Consider the following 20,223-nt stretch of genomic DNA (forward strand, 5'->3'; position numbering starts at 1 on the left):
CTTAAAAAAAACAAATAATTTAGTATATTGAAGTGTTACTATGCGCCTAATGGTTACGGAGAAAATTCCAAAAAAATGTAAATTTTAAATTCCCATGTTATTCTTATGGAGAATGAGTAAACTGTTGTAGTTTGCTTGTTTATGAACATATTTTGATCAAATTTGGAAAATGTTTTTATTTCTTACTAACTATTAACATTTTACAAAAAAAGTTTTACCCTCCCTGATGCAGCAAACCTAAGTACCTGTTAAAATAATTCTATTTAAATAGGAAATAAATGTTAAATTTTTAAGTAGACATTTTAGTGTAAATCCAATCAGACATATGGAAATTCGCTTAGTCTGCAGGTTTGCTGCGGCGGGGGTATTATTTAATCGTTGTGGGACCAAAAGTTTTTTTTATGAAATCAGTAAGGGATACCTAATTCACCGTATATCTTAAAGCAAATACTGGTACTTACGTATTATACGGAGGCCACCCTTATACAACGCGCTGCGGCGGTTAGGTTTGGTCATCATGAAGCTGTTATGACTTGTCTGGTTCGATTCATAACGAAAGTAGAAAAGTCCTACAAACATATTTATAATAGACCAACCTAGCCTAACCACCGCAGCGCGCTGTAAAATAAGTGGCCTCCGTATAATACGTAAGTACCCAAATACTTGTATCCATGCAGGTAAAAATTTTAATATAAGATCATGCATCTTTAATTCTAGCACTTGAAGCAAAATTATTAGCAGCACATAGTTTGAAAAGTAATAACTTCTGATGTTTCAGAACACTTTAGGAGTATCCTGAGCAACTATATGTTTCACAGTAATTGGATGCAGAGTGCATGCAACACATAAAATCATACTTCACAAGTTCTTAATTATAAAGATGAGGAAAACTGAATATATTCTTGGCTAAATGGTACTAGATATTATTAAAGATATAATTGAATCCGTCGATGTACATTCTCAAGTTTTTCCTTTAATCTTGAAAAAGTTTACCATGAAATAGAGCATGATTACAGTATCACGCTTTTTCCGTAAACCCCTAATTTTTGGCCTTGAGATATAATTATAATATACTATACAAATATTAACAAGTTGTATCCTTTCCTTAGGAGCACTTAGTAATCCTTAATGTTCAAATGGTTAACAAAAAGTTATTTGTAACCTACTCAAATGTATATTGAGTAGTTGGACTGAAGCAAATATTAATATTGTGATTAAATTTAGAGTAATTACACCAATCCTTTAAAGAAAATAGACAATAATAGTTTAATGTCTAAGGGAACATAAGTTACTTGGTGGTCGTCTTTACGTTCTCTGAAATACTATTCTTATTATTTGGTCTTCAATTTTCACATAATTTACTATGTTTTAAGCTAACTATTATGACTTGTTTACATATTATATACATGTTAAAGGCATAATGAATTGTAACCATTTAGTTTTAACTTGAAAGGATGTCATCACCTCCTATTACGTCTTAATTTGAGTCAAAGTTAGAGGAGGGAAGGTGAAAGGAGGTCATTTCGGGTGAGCAGCTCCTTTATGCTTGCTTAAAACCCTTTAGAGCACGATGACGTATTAATATGGCTTCTTCCTAACTGCATGAACAGTTTATAATAGTGCGTGATTAACTTTCATACTTAATTTATGAGACTGTTTGGTAAAATTCTTAAACATTTTACAGCAACAGAACAATCACTTCAGCTGGAATTTAAAGTAATCGTAATTTATAATTCCACTGGCTAGTACTAGTTTCATAACCAACATCTGCTGGTGGCATTCAAAATTTATTCGACCTCTTCAGACTTTTGTTGTAAGTATAACTGTTTTTTTTTTTGTTAAACGAATTACTTTACAACTATATCGTTGTAAGCTTTTTAAACTAAAAGAATGTCCACGACGTGTCTATTGATCTTGCACTTTTTGTAAATATTGTAAATAGAACTGTAATATTGTAAATATTGTAAATTAATAGACTGTCTTTACAGGGTTGTTACTTGGATAAAATAATAAATAAAGGTTAGATTGTTTTATTGAAGTATAATAGTTTGCACATAATACTTTAATAAATAAGAAATAAGATTAAGAAGTGATTAAGAATTTGCATAATAGTATAGTAGATCAATTTTTTATGTCATTTTATATTATATAAATCAATTTTTAAAGGCTTACAATTAAAGAGTACTAACAAACAGCTGTACTTAAAAATTTAAAGAAAGCAAAATAATTTAAGCAACATAAGATGATAAAAACAATGGTGTTATTTGGAAATGTTTATCTCATTCACATGTTTAATTGTCGATTATAGCTAAGATAATTTTAAGTCTAGTTTTGTTTTTATTTAAATAGTTACAATTATTGATTAATCTTATATTATTCTTCACTTTGATTATTTTTTTAAGATCTACTCTTTTTCCATAGCAATCATATTCATTTAGTTAAACTATGAGAATAATTAGAATTGATCATTTTCAATACAAAACCGAAATGAATAACAGATTTCAAGTATAGTTTCCTTATGTCGTTGATTAATGTTAAAAGCTGAGTTTGTAGTACTGAACAATATTTCATGGAAGTAAAGCTCTGATCTCATTACGTAATTCTGAAAGTGTAAAATTGTTGCTATTACAAACGTATCGCTTTTCATAACAAGTCTTTCGTAATATTATAATGAGACACTTTACCTGATACTGTAATTTAAAATATTTTATCACCCTTAAGTAAGATTCAAAAATTCCATCTACAAAATAATTGCTTAAAACAATTTGCTTAACCAAAGCTTTCTTAATATGACTATGCAACATTAATTTAAATCCATAAGTTGTATAACAAATCAAGCTTTTGGTTGAAAGTCAGTACCTAAAGTTTCAATTTGAGTTCGTCATAATTTTTTAGTAAAAAATATGCATAATAATAGTACATTAAAATTTTATATTATTTGGTAAATAGTATTAGAACTATGTAAATCAACCTCAAATGTAGTTTCCTTTAAATAAATGCAATAGAGTGAATGATGGGGAGTTTAGAACATTATTTATGTATGTTTAAGTTAATTTTTATTGACAATATGAAGAAACATCTTTAAAATCATAAAATCCAACAAACCAAGCATATCTCTTCATTGTTGTGTCTGAATAGCGTCGCCCTCTATAGTCTACTGGGACAATATATTCCTGTTGTATGTTGTCTCACCCCTATATCTAGTGTGCTGTGCTTTGGTATTATTTAGCACTCTGATTATACTTCGATAATAGGTAATAATTCTATTTCTAAGTATACACGTTCGCTTTTCGAAAAAGGCCTTCGAGTAAATGCTTAAAAATACACTATAGATGTATCTTTTTACTGAAGGTAAACGTTTTGACCGCAGGTAAATTTTGAATCATGCTAATTGTAAATTTCTAAATAATATATTATCACCATAATCATAGCTTATTTACATTTTTTTCATTTTTACTAATGAGCAAGACATTATTCTTAGTGCCTTGTAAACATTCAACACCGAAAAGGATACTCTACGAGTAGAAAAGGTAAATTATATTGTTGCCAATTATCCAAAGGGGTAGAGAAATATTTTTTTGTAAAAAACTCTCTCCTATCGAAATAAATATAACTAATTTAAATTAGCACTTATTTTTGTCAGGTGTTTTCCCCAGAAGGAGTTGGATACTAAAATAACCCGTATGAAAATATTATTTAGTTTTCACACGGCATACAGAGTTTTCTTCGATAATGCTTGGCTTAATTGAATAAATAAGGGGATTACAAAATAAGTATTTGATACTTATGTAGGTTTTAAGTTTCAAATAAATACATACCATATCTGCAAATCACGAGTAAAATAAATTTAATAAACACAAATTTAAAGGAAACATACTTTTTTCATGAGAGGCAAAGTAAACTTCAATAAAAAAAAGAATTGGACTATAATTAAACATTTGGGAAAGCCTTTATCACCGAACCCCTTACCCTCCTACCCCCTTACCCCCTACCTCTCCCCACTACCCTCTTATTACCCTTTAGTACCCCCTCTAGGTGGGGGTTTTTACCTTAGTACCCTCTTGTATTTAATTATTCAGTGTATTTAATTATTCAGGACTAATTTTTGTACATTATTATTATATCATTATACACTTAGAAATTTTTTTCCTAGGACGCTAGGTACGAGCCTATTCTCTGTATACACTAACTTGGCGTCTGAACCCTAGTCTACCTGCGGACGGACCGGGGCCGAAACCTTTCTCGCCCACTGTTGAGCAGCTGTTTCCATAATTAGTCACCTAGTAGCACCTCCACTGCAATTATGAACTTTTTTGTGCGGGACGGAATTTTAATTTTTTTTCTGCACAAGCAAAAAGTTCATAAAATTTTAAGAAAAATGATACTAAACTTGACCATATTCGACCATATCGTTAAGTTAAGCTTACGTTTAAATTATTTTTATCTGGTTGATGGTTGATATAATTGTATTTAAATTTAATTTACCAAAATACCTAACAATGATATTCATATTAAAAATATGTCAAGTGGGTGGGGGGAGGGGTAAAATATTCATATAATGCATACCGTTGATATCGCTATTTATATCTTTAAACCAACCCCCATGTTTTCCGGGAAATGAGTGATTCACGTCCTAAGACCTCTGACGATTCTGACGTTGGGGTATCGTCATTAGATTAATCGCGTATTGAAATGCTATTGATGAAATATGTATAATCTGCCAAAAAACTACGGTAGGCCCGTCGTAGGCCTACGCTTTATACAGAAATTTAATTAGCTTAAAAACATTTACTCAACACATACACATAATTCTGTAATTTTTTATCGACAACTGCCATATCATTAGAAACATGATGATTGTATGATTATTTTAAGTTTCATTTGGCCCGTACAAAATGACGAAATTATGACTTTTCATGCCAAATGCTACTTTGGCTCGCATTTACGATTAATTTTTTTTACCTTTTAACACATAACATTACGTATACCGTACTTAATTAAACGTACGGTTTAAAAGTGTTTCCCGTTTACAATAGTCTTAAATGTGATTGGTCAGATCTACTCAAAGAAACATATGAATTAGGTTGTGACAAACTACATCACCTCAACACGTTTTACATGTTTTACTTCTTAAACTTTATTCCCCTAACAATATTAGGAAATTTAAATATATACATCACCATTCCTTTTTTGTGTTTGCAGATTCGCGGTACACGTCTGATTTAATTAAAAATAATTCATACATAACGATATTACAGTTTTATTTCTATCCCTAATAAAGTTTCTATTCCTCAGTAGCTACTGTACTTATGCCTGTAGGTTCTACAAACGTAATAAGAATATGGTCAAGTTTGGTATCATTTTACTTATTTATTCATGGACTTTTTGCTCGTACAGATAAAAATGTAAAATTCCGCCCCGCACAAAAAAGTTAATAAGTGCATTGGGGGTGTGACTAGGTGACTAATAATGGAAACAGCTGCTCAAGAAGTGAGCGAGCGAGGGACGGTCCCGGCCCGGTCGCAGGTAGTCAAGGGCCCAGACGCCAAGTTAGTGTATACAGAGAATAGGATTATTGTTTTTCACATTACTTCAGGCTAGACTTATGGGTTGCGGCATTATCACATAGATAAAATCCATTGGTGATTTGGCAGGATTTGAACCGAAGTCCCGCACTCTGACCGCTCCCCCACACTTATTAGTACTTTACTATAAATATATACTTACATGTAAATGTATGTGTATATACATATATACTACAGGTTACATGTAATAAACAATCTATTTCCGTCTCTTTTTATTAAATTAAAAAGGTTCCATTTTGTAGCGTACACTCCTACTATTTCCAATTCCAATCGTTAGTTTAAAAATTAGGCCTACTTAAGATTAGACCCATACAATATTATTAAACATTTCACGTTTTAGTACTAATTCCTGAACAGAAAGCTATGCCAAATTAGTCTAACTTCACTAAAATACGGAATAGCAGGCTTTTGCCTCCAGATTATCAAACTAATTGAGCATTAAATATTGATGAAACTTTAGTCCAAGTTTCCCTTCATTACTCCGTCCTAAGATTAAAAGAGGTTTGAATGATGAATTTGTAGAACCTGTATAAAAAAAAACCACTACTCCTGTCAAAAAAGTTAAAAAATATTATTATACTAAAGAAAAGATAACGTTGAGTAGATTATACGACTTTGCTTCTATTATTTGTTTATCTCTTAGCAAAATTACAGCAATGCTATCTAAGTTTGCTTAAACACACATGTGTAAACATTATGTGTTAACAATGTTATACATTACACACACTTATTCCTAAACATTTTTGTCCTGCTACTAAACAAATTTCAAACACCATAACCATAAGTCATCATAAGTATAATGATACATAATACGGAGAAAATGATATAAAATAATGTATAATAATTGGTGGGTTGGTGGCTCAGTTGGTAGCACGATGGGCTTAAGATCCATGGCAGTGATTTTTTTCGTGGGTTTTGATTCTGGTCTTTGCCCCTACATTTTGTCAGTACAGATCAATTCATGTAATGTGGCGGCTCACCATTTTATTTAGGTGTTTATTACACGGCATGATCCATTTTAAACATTTTACATTGCAATATATATACAGTAATACTACTTGACGGATAGAACGTAAGGAATTACCAAAGTTTTGCAGTTCGAAATCTGCAAACAGACTTTACAGCACTATTACATGTACTGACTAAGTGAAAAAAACATAGTAGCACTTTAGTTGGCTATCTCTTACATTATAATTTTGATTATAGCAAATAAATACTTTAGAGCCAAAACTTTAGATATTAAATGTAAATAAAATGTCTGGAAAAATTAAATACAAAATACCAAGTATATTTAACAGGAATGAAATCTTAATGTTAAAAAATCTGTCTATTATCGTAGTCTATTATCGTAGTCCAAATATCGTTCTTACAACAACATAATTCATGTTTTCGTTCTGTAATAAATGTCAAAACCATTTGCTCATGGAACCTCAATTGGGCGTGGTCTTTGAAAATAACGATTGATCGTCAATCTAGAATTATTTGTTTGTTATTCCCAAACCCAAGGTGCTTGACCAATATTTTTCCCTTAAAAAACAAGTGATAAAATTGAATTAATTCTTATCACAGCTGGTAAACTGCCGTCTTAATCTTAGAATTGTGACATAACACTAATTAAAATAAAATATTTTATACCAGGCGTTCTTTTGAATGCATATATAACCATGCACTATGGTTGATTTTCAAATAACACAAAGGTCCAAACCACTCAATACCCTTGTTTGGCGTTTTAATATATTCCATTGTAACTGGACCGTCGTAGATTAGTATTCCAAACACTACCTGCATGTGAACAATCAAACTCTGGCTACAGCGAGAGTTCGACCAAAACACCTTTTTTTATAAAACATCATCTGGGGTCAGTTAAGTGAACAAAATAAAACTTTTTCAACAAAGATGTGATGTTAGCTGATTTTTAAATTTAATTAGACAAAAACATATTTTTGAACATTTTACTTTTTGAAATTAAATTTTCATTAAATTCAAAACTGTATACTTATTAGTATAGGACTAAGGGCAAGTAAGTAGCTTCACTAGCTGCAAAATCTAGACAAGATATTATAGTTCCCTAATACCATTGACTAAACTGTATACCAAATAGTCAATACCATTACTTCCAAATACCTAAAAAACTGAAACTGTTATGGTGTTGAATTGTACAGAAGTCTGTAGTCAGTAGGCTACAGTTTATGTTCTACAATCAAGTATCGTTTTGCTTGATACATTTTAGAAAGCAGTATCAATACCCTATAATACTATAATTCTATAGTATATTTGAAATGCACATTAACTACTCTATTGTTATCATAGTACAGTATATTTTTGATAAAGTATGCTACTATTATACAAATAAATATAAACACCGCTATTATATTGCAATATATTGTCTGATAAGGTTTTAAATATCGCATATGTTAAGTTTCGCATTTAAAATATTTACCCCTTTATATACATACGGATAGAATTTGAATGCTAATCCCTGGGATGAGGAGACAATGGTTGGGATCAAATGTATGAACAAAGCTATTATGTTGGTTTGGCCCTTCGTGCTTTAAATTATTAGTTTGTATTACTGCGTAGCAAAGAGGTATACCACACAAAATTGTCGTTATAATCAGTGAACAACTACCACGAAAACACTACGTCACACAATGAGTATATAACATCTCCTAGTTTAATAAACAAAAAACGAAAAAAGGTATTATGGTAAAATAAAAAAACCCTCTACGTAAAAGTTAGGTGTTCACTAACCCTATATAAGCTATATATATTTAAAAATGTTTATATATTGAAATCAAATCACGTATGAATCTTACATTTGCAAAGTTTAAAAAGTGAAATTTTTTTTATGTAAGAGTTATTGTAAAATTACTAACTTTAATCTTAGTCAGTTAAAATAAAATAGAATATCAATAGGAAATGATATCGTTAAAAGATTAGAACCTGGGTTAATATGTTAAATGTTATATATCACACATTTTTAATTTCTGATACAAATACAGATACTTTTAATATGTTTACGTTAGTAATTATAATTCCCAATAATTATGAATTCGCTTGGATAATTTTAAAATGCTTAAGTTTTTTTGATTCCAATTATCTTCATACACTTAATTGAGCTATGAAACGTTAGAAATTATATTTTAAAACATGAAATGTTACGAAATTGTGTTATCAGTTTTACAAAGTGTTTCATAGAAATGGATCTTTTACCTCATTAAATTGTTCTGAAAAGGATAAACTCGTGGCTATTACGAACTAATCACTTTTCATAACAAGCCTATCGTAATATTCTAATGAGACATTAGCAACCTGATACTGTAGTTAAAAATAATTCTTATCCCAGATTTTTGATAAGGTATTTAGCTGTATACCAGTATAACCATTTATTAATTTGTTTTACTCTTACAAAGAATAGTGTGACTGTTTTAAATAAATTGACCATGGAATTCAATATAGTTTTTAGGTACCTAGGATTAAAGCCGAAGACTTTTCGTTAATTAAGAGTTAAGCTTATAAAGTCCGCATGAGTGGCTAGAAAAATATATTGCATGAGGTATGACTCATTTATTGACATCGCGTAGACAAACTAATCTTAAAACACATTTAGTACAATGTAGAATTATTATCATTCATTTTAGAACTATTCATAACCTCTTTATTAATTATAAATCAATACATTTATTAATTTAATTAAATTTACAGGAAAATAACATATTATTTATAAATAAACGAAACAAACATTGCAACATATGAGTAGTATTTAGCAGTATTATTTATCACCATTAAGAAAACCTCTTTTCGTAAAAGAACATTTATACTTACTTATGTTTACAACTCACTCAATACTGTAGTTTACTTTTACACTTAAAATTACATTTTTTAATTAAGAATTTGAATTATGGAATTTTTTAAGAGTATTGAGAGTGTATGGTCATGATGTAACTTGCAATTTTAGTTATTGACTAAAATATAGTGTTATATATAATAATCTCAATTGAAACTTACAGCCGATTGCTTGTCTTTTTATTTAAACATACTAATACTATAAAATATACATAACATAATACTATTAATGTATTATTTGATGTTTGAAAACCATTAACAATGGACAATAAACGAATATACCAATGATAAATAACATTATCCGCTACAAATATTGCTTGATATTTTGCAGCCTCATTTTCATAAATTTAAACGTGAGAAAAACTTACTAAATCTTAATCGATTTATAAAATATCTTTAAGAATTGCGAAAAGAGTTTTAGGCAACTTTTAGATTGACGTCATAGACATGTGTCTATAAAAAACCATCAAAACAATATGATGTAGTAATTTATTTTAAATTCCTTAATATTTCAGTATGAAGTAGAGGCCCACGTAACACAAATTGAATAAGGAACTCCCTGTATTTTCAGCAGGCCGTGTATGTAAAAGTAGACTGGAAAAGAATCATGTAACACTAAAATCAAATAGAGACCATGACGTATGTGAGTAAAGGTGTTACTGGATGCGGGGGGGGGGGGGTAGTATTAGGTAAGTGCATTGTCTACGAATTATAGGATTACACTATCTCTTTGGATGTAGTTTTTAGGTTGTAAAAATGCTGCCAACAATAACTAAATATAGTCAAATTATTGATATTCAGTATTTTGCCAGTGTTTTATTGTGTAGGTGAATTAAGTGGTAATACTTATAGGTGAATGAAAATAATATAAAACCTCTGAAAAAAGCTTACATAATGCTTAACTAACAAAAGTCATTCTAGGCATTAAGGTTAAATAGCATACTTGAATCCAAAATTTGTTTTTTATTAAATTTACGAAGAAAAAAGATTATTTTATAACATTTTAAGGCTATAATAAAAATTTCATATTTCTAATCATGCATTTTAACTTTTCTGGGTATGTCATTTACCGCGTGAGCGTGTTGATAACTATCAACCATAAGTAAATAGTTTTAAGAAATGTATTTATACAATTTTTAAAGAGGTAAAGCATTGTGATCGTACTTTCTTAATTGATCTTAGCTATAATTATTTTTTCTTTAAGGTAAAATCGCTTTTTCTTTTAACTTCATAGTTGGATATCCAACGAGTTTATGAACCAAAAATGAAAACGAATTTACAAACAAAAGTTATTGGGAAACAACACTTTTTTCATCATACCCAAAGGCATTGTATTGCTAATGTACATTCAACAAATTACAGAAGAAAAGAGGGAAAAGTATTGATGGACGATAATTAAACATCGAGGGTAACAAATGGACTCACGAATACAGCCTGATATTGTTTTCCTAAAGTAAGGCTGCCGAAACGTATAAAGAATCTTCTACTTCACCAACCGAACAAAAAAGGGTTTATTTCACTGTATTAGAATGTGTGAGCTTAATTTAAATTCACTCTTTATTTTTATATTCTACTTTCCTATTCTTTCAAGTTAACTGGCTTCTAACCGTCATTATGCCAACACTACACTATCCATTCCTTATAATACTGCAAAAAAAAATTTGATTGATTGTTATTTAAGTAAAAAAAAATCATAAAGTGCAAAACGTTTAGTATTTAATAAAAGACGATAAATCAACCCAGATTAGTTTCCCTCTAAACACAGGTTTAGATTCATAATCAACTCTCATTTCTCAAGTACGTCAAATTAATCTAGCAATCTGCTAGCAGCAGCTTAAGCTCTTTTACCAAATTTCCTGGTAAAATATTTCTTTAAATTAACTATAGTAATGAGAACTTGTTTTTCAGTAATATCAGTTCGGAACTTAAATAAACTGTGAATTTATCGATCTATCAACGGAATCTTTCTATGTCTTTCGAATTACATATAATATTTAGGGAATATATCTTAAGCTTTTAGTTGGCCATTTCTTTACGAGATTAGTATTACTTGTGTAACAACACAGTTTCGTTCTCTGAGGATGCTAAACGATCAGGTTATGTTTTCATGCATTGTCAACTTTTAATATAAAAACCCGAATACCTAATTATACTCTCTTTGGGTTAAAATGTTGTTTATTACGCATTTTTAGAAATGAAATATTATATTTAATACAAATATAAACAAATCAAACAAAACAAACCAAAACACGTTTATACCTAAATAGAACGTTGTGTGTAAGATTTACTCTATATACTAGCGTCTCACTCATGTCAGCGTATCCGATGTCGTACGTGGTTCGACTTTACACTCGGTTTAGCTCATATAGCACCTGTGCATGTTGTTAAGGTATGAATGTTAAAAATTAATATTTTTGGTAAATAGGCACTAAGTTGCTTTTTAAATACATTGTTTTTAATTTTTATAGTACTACCAGCTACAAAATTTAAAATATATAATGGACAATATAAACAGTAAAATCTTGTAAACTGTTTATATAAGTTTTAAGGCAAATATGCAATTTGCAATAAATTATTAAGCCTCTAGTAGTGTTATAGGATACTTTCGAGCACTTAAACAGTGATTTAAAATGTTTCCATGAGGACGATCACAAATTTTCTGCCTGACTATTGTAATATAAAATACTTAATAAGGCCTAATCTGAATACAAGAAGAAACAGGATTCATTTGCTCACTAAAATGTCTACTTACTTCTCTAAGGTTTTAAGGAATAGATAATATAAAACTATTTTAGCATACGAAAATTGTAAAATATTTCTTTCATTATATATCTGCAAATGAGCTACTTTTAAGAAAATGTTTGTCTCAAATTGTTCGAACACCGTGAAACAACAAATTTTGCTTAGCAATGACAGCTATCAAGGAAGAATATTAATTGTCAATCTATCAAATAATACCTTAATAAAAATAAGTTACCTAACAGCCACTTCAATAGAATTAAAAGTCGGACTTTTCTATACCAGTAATAGCTGCTGTGCCATTACTGGTTTTTAATCCTTTATAGTACATGTATTCAAGTATTTAGTTTAATCTTAGAATACACGTAAAAATAAATGCATCCAAAATCCTAATTTGCGTAATTCAATTGCAATACTTTTATTGATTAATGTTATTTCTGTGGTCTCTGCCATAAATGTGGAAAGATAAATTTAATTAAAATTAATTTCGTAAAGATATTGTTATAAAGACGTAGCACGTTTTAGCACTTAATTCCTTGACAGAAATCTAAGCTAAATCAGTTTATCTTGAACCAATTGGCGTTTGCCTTCGGATTATGAGACTACTCAAGCGTGAGATATTGACGAAACTTCAGACCGTTCAAATTCTCCTTGTACCTAAAGAATAATTAAAATTAAAGGGGGTGTAAATTACAAAGTTTATGACCCTGTATTCTTAAAAACTATTCATTTTGCCACAAAAAATCCATTTCGTTCAAATCGTACAAAATCTCTTTAGAACTCATAAATATGCATGATATATGTCTTATTCTTTAAATGGTTCTACCGCTGATTAAAATAACTGTTCATTTAGTACATATATATTTATTTAGTTAAACTTTGATATAAACATAATCATTTGAATAGTAAATATACGGAAAACTATCAGTGTTTGTTATTGAATATTTACTATCAGTGTTTTTGTATGATATAGCTTTTAAATATCAAGCTTTTATCTTTATATGTTTTTCTATATGTTTTTATTACATAAGTAGATTCACAGCGGTGCTCCGATAGTTGCACTGTATGAATGTAAAATAGCGATTAAAATATGTATAATAAAGTAACATCCATCTAAAAGAATACTAAATGAAGCTGAAGGACAGAATTTTTAGTTGAATAATCTATTATTTTCGTTCCGAATACCGTTGCTGCAATGACTTCATGGAATGACCACTGTGATTGGATCTGTAATAAATTTCAAATCCATTTGGTTGTGTGGAATCTAAAGGGGGCGTGTCGTTGAAAATTACGATTTAATCGGCAACCAGCATCATCGGTACGTTTCCCCATACTACCCGTTTTGTGGCTTGATCAATATCTTTTACAATAAATAAAACGGGTATAAAATATAGTTTACTAAATTAAATATGCTTCACGACCTTAAAATTGTGATCTTGAACGATAAGAAAATCTTGCTCCGGCTTCTGCTTCTTAAATGGGAATATTTTGTGTATATTGAAAATACAGTACTTGTTTTCTTAAGCCCCAACAAGACATTTCTTAGAACCCCAGTTAATTAAGTTAGTTAAGGTTTCTTCGAAAATATCAAACATGGAAATATTCCTATTTATATTATTGATAAAATATTATTGTGTAAATTTGCTGATCTGGCTCAAAGTTTACGTTTAACACCAATTTGTTATGATTAATTGATGATACTTATTGTCTTCTAAATTTAATAAACTAGCTATTTTTCATTTTCAATCTTTCTCAAACCGGAAATAAATAGGCTAAAATTACGTTTGCTTTTATGACTGAATTACAGTAAAAAAACATGCTCCTTCATTTGTTATCAATTTATATATGCATCGTATTATTTACAACATACTAAAAGTTTATTTCATGGAAAAATTCATCCAAACGTTTTGTGGCCAGACGTTTACAATACACTATTGTTCTTTCATCAGACGTTAATTTAAATACAGTTCCTCCACAACCTGCACGTAAAATGCTGAAACAACACAAAGGTCCAAATCACACAATACCCTTGTTTGGTGTTGTAATATACTGTATTCCATTGTAACTGGACCGTCGTAGATTAGTATTCCAAACACTACCTGCATGTGAACAATCAAAGTCTGGCTCCAGCGAGAGGAAAAAACACTACATTGTGTAAAACATTATTTGGGGTTTATTTTACAAGTTTTTTGAACACAGAGGTAATGCGGTAGCACTAAATACCAAAGCAAAGTAAGTTTTCTTTAGTGTAATGTTAATTTTTTTTTTAAACGACGTAAAATAATAATAAATTTAACATGTTACATAATAGGGAGTCGGTGGTTTGGACAGTGTGGTGAACTGTGAAACCAAGAGATGGTGCCATTGGTTTCCCTTGGCAGTTTTTCCACCTAACAGATAGTATTGTTCGTACCCATTTTCAATCACCCCAGCTTTTACTGTGGTTTTTGATTGAGCATATCAAAGGCCCACAAAAACCTGGAAAAGCAAGGAAAGCATACTCATATTTTTTCATAGTAGTTCCTGCAATATCTCTAACCTAATTAAAATAATGAACTGCAGTCAAAAAACTTTAAAACAGTTCAGAAGACACAAGGAGCAAAATAACAATGAGAATTTAAATAATATTTTCAACTTTATTTTCTTTTTTTTACTTCCTGTCATTATTGTTTACCTAATCTAAATAATATAGTTTTAGAATATTTAAAGTTTAAATTCACGTGAATGATTTACAATCCTTGTTCCTTATAACTTTCTTACAATTATTGGAAATTACAACGATTTTATCGATTATTCTCTAAATCTTGAATGGGAATTCACATAGCATTATGAATTTTCTTTCAATATAAATAGTGTAATAATCAGATTTAAAGAACAGGGATGAGAAAACATAAATCCTTTTATTTGTTGTAGGTTATTGTGGCTTAAAAAAAAATTGTTAGAGTATACTTTCTTAGATTGGAATGTAATGTGTTAAAAAATTCACATGGAATTGTGTTGATACAAAGTGCATTACATAACAAAATATGTAGTAAGCCATAGATTCTTTATACTGATAAAGGATTGGTCAATGAAAAAAATACTTAATATTCATTAATTTATTTGTAATCAATGTTTTGGCTGCAATCTTACTTTACACTAGAACTCGTAATAAGCTGTACAGCTGTCACCTTACATCACCAAGGTTATTGTTCAATACTTTAACATTGATAGTTCCTAGCTACACACTGATACTTGAAACATACATCTGCACTGACAAGACGTAATAAAGATTAATGATTTAGAGGGAAAAATTAAAATTTCAGCTGTCATTATTGTACTGTCTAGAATATACCGTGTTACACAACATCTACCCAAGCAATCAGTGACTGTTGATTAAGCAAACTTAACGTCTTGGTTGTTTATGCTGTCGTTCTAGGTTGTTAGTCAACTCAAACACTGCAGAATATGAAGAGGTCTGTATATTTGAGTATGTATTATACTCTGGTTCATATATGTTTTAATTTTCCTTTAGTTGTTACAATAAAAAAATATTTTAATAGTTTAATTGAGATGAACACTAGTAAACCCAACTATAAACATATTCCACTTTGCACATTTGTCACTGCAAGATTGGGTATTAGTTTACTTAGGAAACAACGTGTATTTTAAATACGAGTAGTACAATTATTTCAATACTGTAATATTTTTTATGTGATAAGACTTTTTTTATTATAACACAAATGAAACTATAACTGTCGATAGGGGTCTAGCATTTCTAATCTTAAAATGGAATAATTTGTTACCCTTAGCCTTATGCTCAGTTTTCCCACACTACAGATCAATAAAAACCGGTACCACAAATCGGACACATACTTTCTCCCACAACCTCGTCAATAACCTTTATCATGGGTAAACGGTGGGATTAACTATGTCATTTTATTAGGGAAATCAAAAAGGCTGCAATAACTTATGAACCGTAATATTTTACAGCAATGGAAAGTTGCAGTATTTTGTTTAGAATTATAAGGACTATAACATAGTAATCTTTTATCAAAACCGTGTTGTTATTTATCAAATGCATTTATCAGATATTTTTTTATGGGAAAATAGAATAAGTGACAATAATTTTTAACCCGTAATTTTTTGAGCAATGTGAGTTATAAAATGTTGATAAATATGTAAAGGGGCCATAACATACTGCGAAATCGTGTCGGTTTTTTTTTAGAAATTCCGATTTTCGGTTAGTTTATGGGTTTTTATGAAAAACTCATTGAAAATCAAAATTTATGAATAAAAATATGCCTGGAGATACTATGCATTTACCTATATACCAAATTTGATCAAAATCGGACGACATATGTGGTCTGTAGCTTTGTACCCAAAAATCAAACTCGAAATTTTGAAGAAAACAATACTTTATCCGTATACTATGGTAGTGGTATAGCACCCTCCCTATTATGGGGTTTATGTAAAGTAATTGATGTAATGAGGGTTGAAAATAAAACTTATGACTTCCGTACAACTCAAAATGTTACCGTTCAATAAGGTATCTACAACACTTAAGAGTAATGCATATTATATTATGTATATTAGGTATTATCGTTTCATAGTTTAAAAGTTTACCCCCTTATTTGCATATGGATAAGGTTTGAATACTAATCCCTGGAATATAGAGACAAAGGATTGGATTAAATGCGTGAACAAAGCTGTTATGTTGGTTTGGCCTGTTGGTTTTGCTTTGAATTATTACTTTGTATAACAGCGTAGCAAACTTTTGAATTTCACACTAATCTTAAGTAAATTGTCATAGTGCTAAGGCTACTACCTTTAAAACGCTATTAATTGAGTATCAAACTTCACGTTTACTAGTCAACTAAACTGTTTGCATTTGGAACAGGTAAATCTATTGGTTCCCGTATGACGCACTATTTATTTGTTATATCACAACTTAATTTTAATTTAAAACTCACCATTGAATTAGATACACGCATAATTGTTACACGACAAACTATAAGGTAAAATAACTCATGTTACTAGTAATGTACAAGTATTTCTTAAGCTGAAGCAAATTAATTTTTAAAGGTTTTCAAGAGTTGCTACTTTACCTCTCTATAACGATAAAACTAGTTACAGCACACAACATACCCTTCATGAGTAAGATGAGAGTATATAAATTTACTCATACAATATTTTACTTGTTAATAACTCTTAGCCTGGGTACTCATGGGGAAATCTGTGTAAAATATATTCGACTCTATTTGAATAACTAGCTGAGCTCTGCTTAAAAATAATTCTGCTATAAGATAGTGATCAAAAGGTTTTCATTGTTATAGTTAGTTAGAAAAGCTAACAAAGCATCACGGGATTTATAACTGTTAAAGCTACGGGGTGTATTCATAAGTTGTTAAAACAGCAACTCAAGTGAGAAGAAGCAATGGAATGGTAGTTCGTGTTTAAAGCCATAAACAGTTTGGATCACAACCGCATAGTTGTGAGTCAGTAATCGGTCTATCGCAAGTTTCTAACTTGTACAATTTGTCAGTCTCGAACTATGCAGTGTCTACTACAAACTAGCACTATCCAATCATGTCAATTGAGGCAGAATAATATATGTGTTTCTTTAGTAATAATCTGTTTATTATTAAAATAAAGTGGTTAGTTGACCTACAACAGATTTTCAAACATGTTTTTTCTTGTATATAGAAATGTTTGGGTACAGACATACTATTTCCGCCTACTTGCATGTATCATACTGTCGATCCCAAATTTAATCAAACAAGACACATCCAAACGTCTGCCCTATCTAATGGAACACATTAGACTTGACGCACTGCCCAATAAATCCGTTTTGCAAGTCCAATAACTATACAGCTCCATTACTGACAAGATATCACACAGTATTAATCAAGTTTAGGTCAGTATTAGTACTATACGAGTGTTTACAAGATTGGTAAAGCTCATACTCCGTACCTAATCTTATCAAACAGAAGTTAATACGTACACATACTATTACAGCCCACAAAGGGCTAACAATGATGATAAAAAATTTCAAAAGATTTTTTCTAATAAAAAAAAATTTCATTAAACTAACATGGATTTTGAATACCTGTGCTGATTTAAAAATTACCAAATGTCAAAAATAAAAGAACGAATTGTATTGTACTGTAGCTAAAAAAAACATGTCTGTGTTCAGGGGCCATAAAGTTTCTGTAAAAAGGTTTTAATTATTTTGAATTTTTTTTTTGAAAATTTTATAAGCTTTATGAAACATGATTTCCATTAAATTGTTTTTAAATTAACAGCTTTTTAGGTTATCCTACTTGGATCCTGTATAATTTTTTATGTACAATAAAATTAATAAAAAAAATCATGAATATGGATAAACGTAATTTACAGATACCGTAATAAAGTGTTACAAAGTTTTTGGATTTTTTTGTGGAATTATAAAATTAAATAAATGATCTAGAATTATATAGAAGAGAGTAAAATATTTGTCAAGGAAGTAAAGTCGGGCTTATTTTCTGGTTTTTTTAAGTATTTGCTTCAACTCTTTTAAATACTGTAAATTCATAATGATTATTCAAGGGGTCATAAGCAGAAAGAAGTTGTTTCGGAAAATTTAGTAACAACTTTTATTTTTAACCTTGTACTAGTCACATTTAGTCTATGGAACTTCTGTATATTTAATCTGAAAAAGTGAAGTAGAATTTTTCATAAATAATATTTACGACACTACAATTTAAAATGAAGACTTGAAGTCAGACAAACTTAAACCCCTGTATTTGAGATGTAATGTAATGGCATGTTAATGGCATCTAAGTAAACCTATAGTTACGATTTAAATAATTCTAAGTATTTTAATCTTTTTCTGTTAATTACTAATATTAATGACGTGGCTTTAGGCAAATACTTAGGTATATATACGCGTATATAAGTTTAAAAGCTCGAATTTATAAAGTACAAAACCTTTCTCTTAGAAGTAAAGATAAATCGAATCAGCTAAGTTGAGAGAAACTTAAACACTAGCTTAACTAAGTGAAAAATACCAAGAAAAACGGGTAAAACTCTCATTACTCACTTAAATAAACATTCTCCAATATTTTCTCGTTGGCAGTTTTTTATCTGAATTGTTAGGAACACATACAGTAATTAAGACTTTACAAACTGATTAAAAATACCACTGTTTTAAACTAGTAAGTTATAACAACCTTGTTTACTAATACCGATATCTTTTTAGTCGTGCCTGTAGTCTTCATATTTACACCTTTTCTGGGTGGGAAATTCATACCCATATAGCTTTTATTTGCAGGACCATGAACACGGAGGAGTTTTTTTTCTTTTAAGTTCTTTTTTTAAGACAAAGCTATCACTAACTAAGCAAAAACATTAGGAAAATTTGTTTTAAACTATACATATTTTTAAAATTTAAAACCTCAAACAAAATTTTTCATGATATAATACATCAATGTCTTTAGCCCGTGTTATTTACTTATGATATAATTGTCAATCTATTTACCAAAATATAATTTTCAAAATATATTATGGGACAGGATTAAAAATAGATGTATTGAAACCTGTTTACACGTTACACCCCCAAAAACAGGACTGTTTCATTAGGTACATTTGGTTATTTTCAAACTGCAGCACAACCATTAAAATAAAAAAAAATCATCCAAGTTTGATAAAAAAGACAGTGTTAGTAATGTTAAAATTACAAAGTAACCGTATTTTTAACACACCTTTAACTTTATATTTGAAATTTATAGCCCTTAGTTTTAGTATAGAGATCTTTTGAAAAAACAAATTTTAATCATCATTTAAAAAGCTACTGTAAAATGTTTTATTTCACAGACTAAACTAAATTAAAACCAAGCCTACATTATCAAGCAAATCTTTAAGAATATAATGTTAAAAAGAACTTACAATTAAAATTATATCTTTTGTATCAAAACGGTTTGAATTTTCATTCAAAGATCACTAAATAATAAGATCACAAAAAAAAGAGTTTTGGTTGTATTACCTCTCTGGAGCAAGACTTTCATTGTTAACATGTAGGTAGTGTTTGGAATAC

The sequence above is a fragment of the Macrosteles quadrilineatus genome, unplaced genomic scaffold (assembly GCF_028750875.1).
Source record: "Macrosteles quadrilineatus isolate MER2022 unplaced genomic scaffold, UCM_ALF_1.0 Scaffold_8__2_contigs__length_117827958, whole genome shotgun sequence".
NCBI lineage: Eukaryota > Metazoa > Arthropoda > Insecta > Hemiptera > Cicadellidae > Macrosteles > Macrosteles quadrilineatus.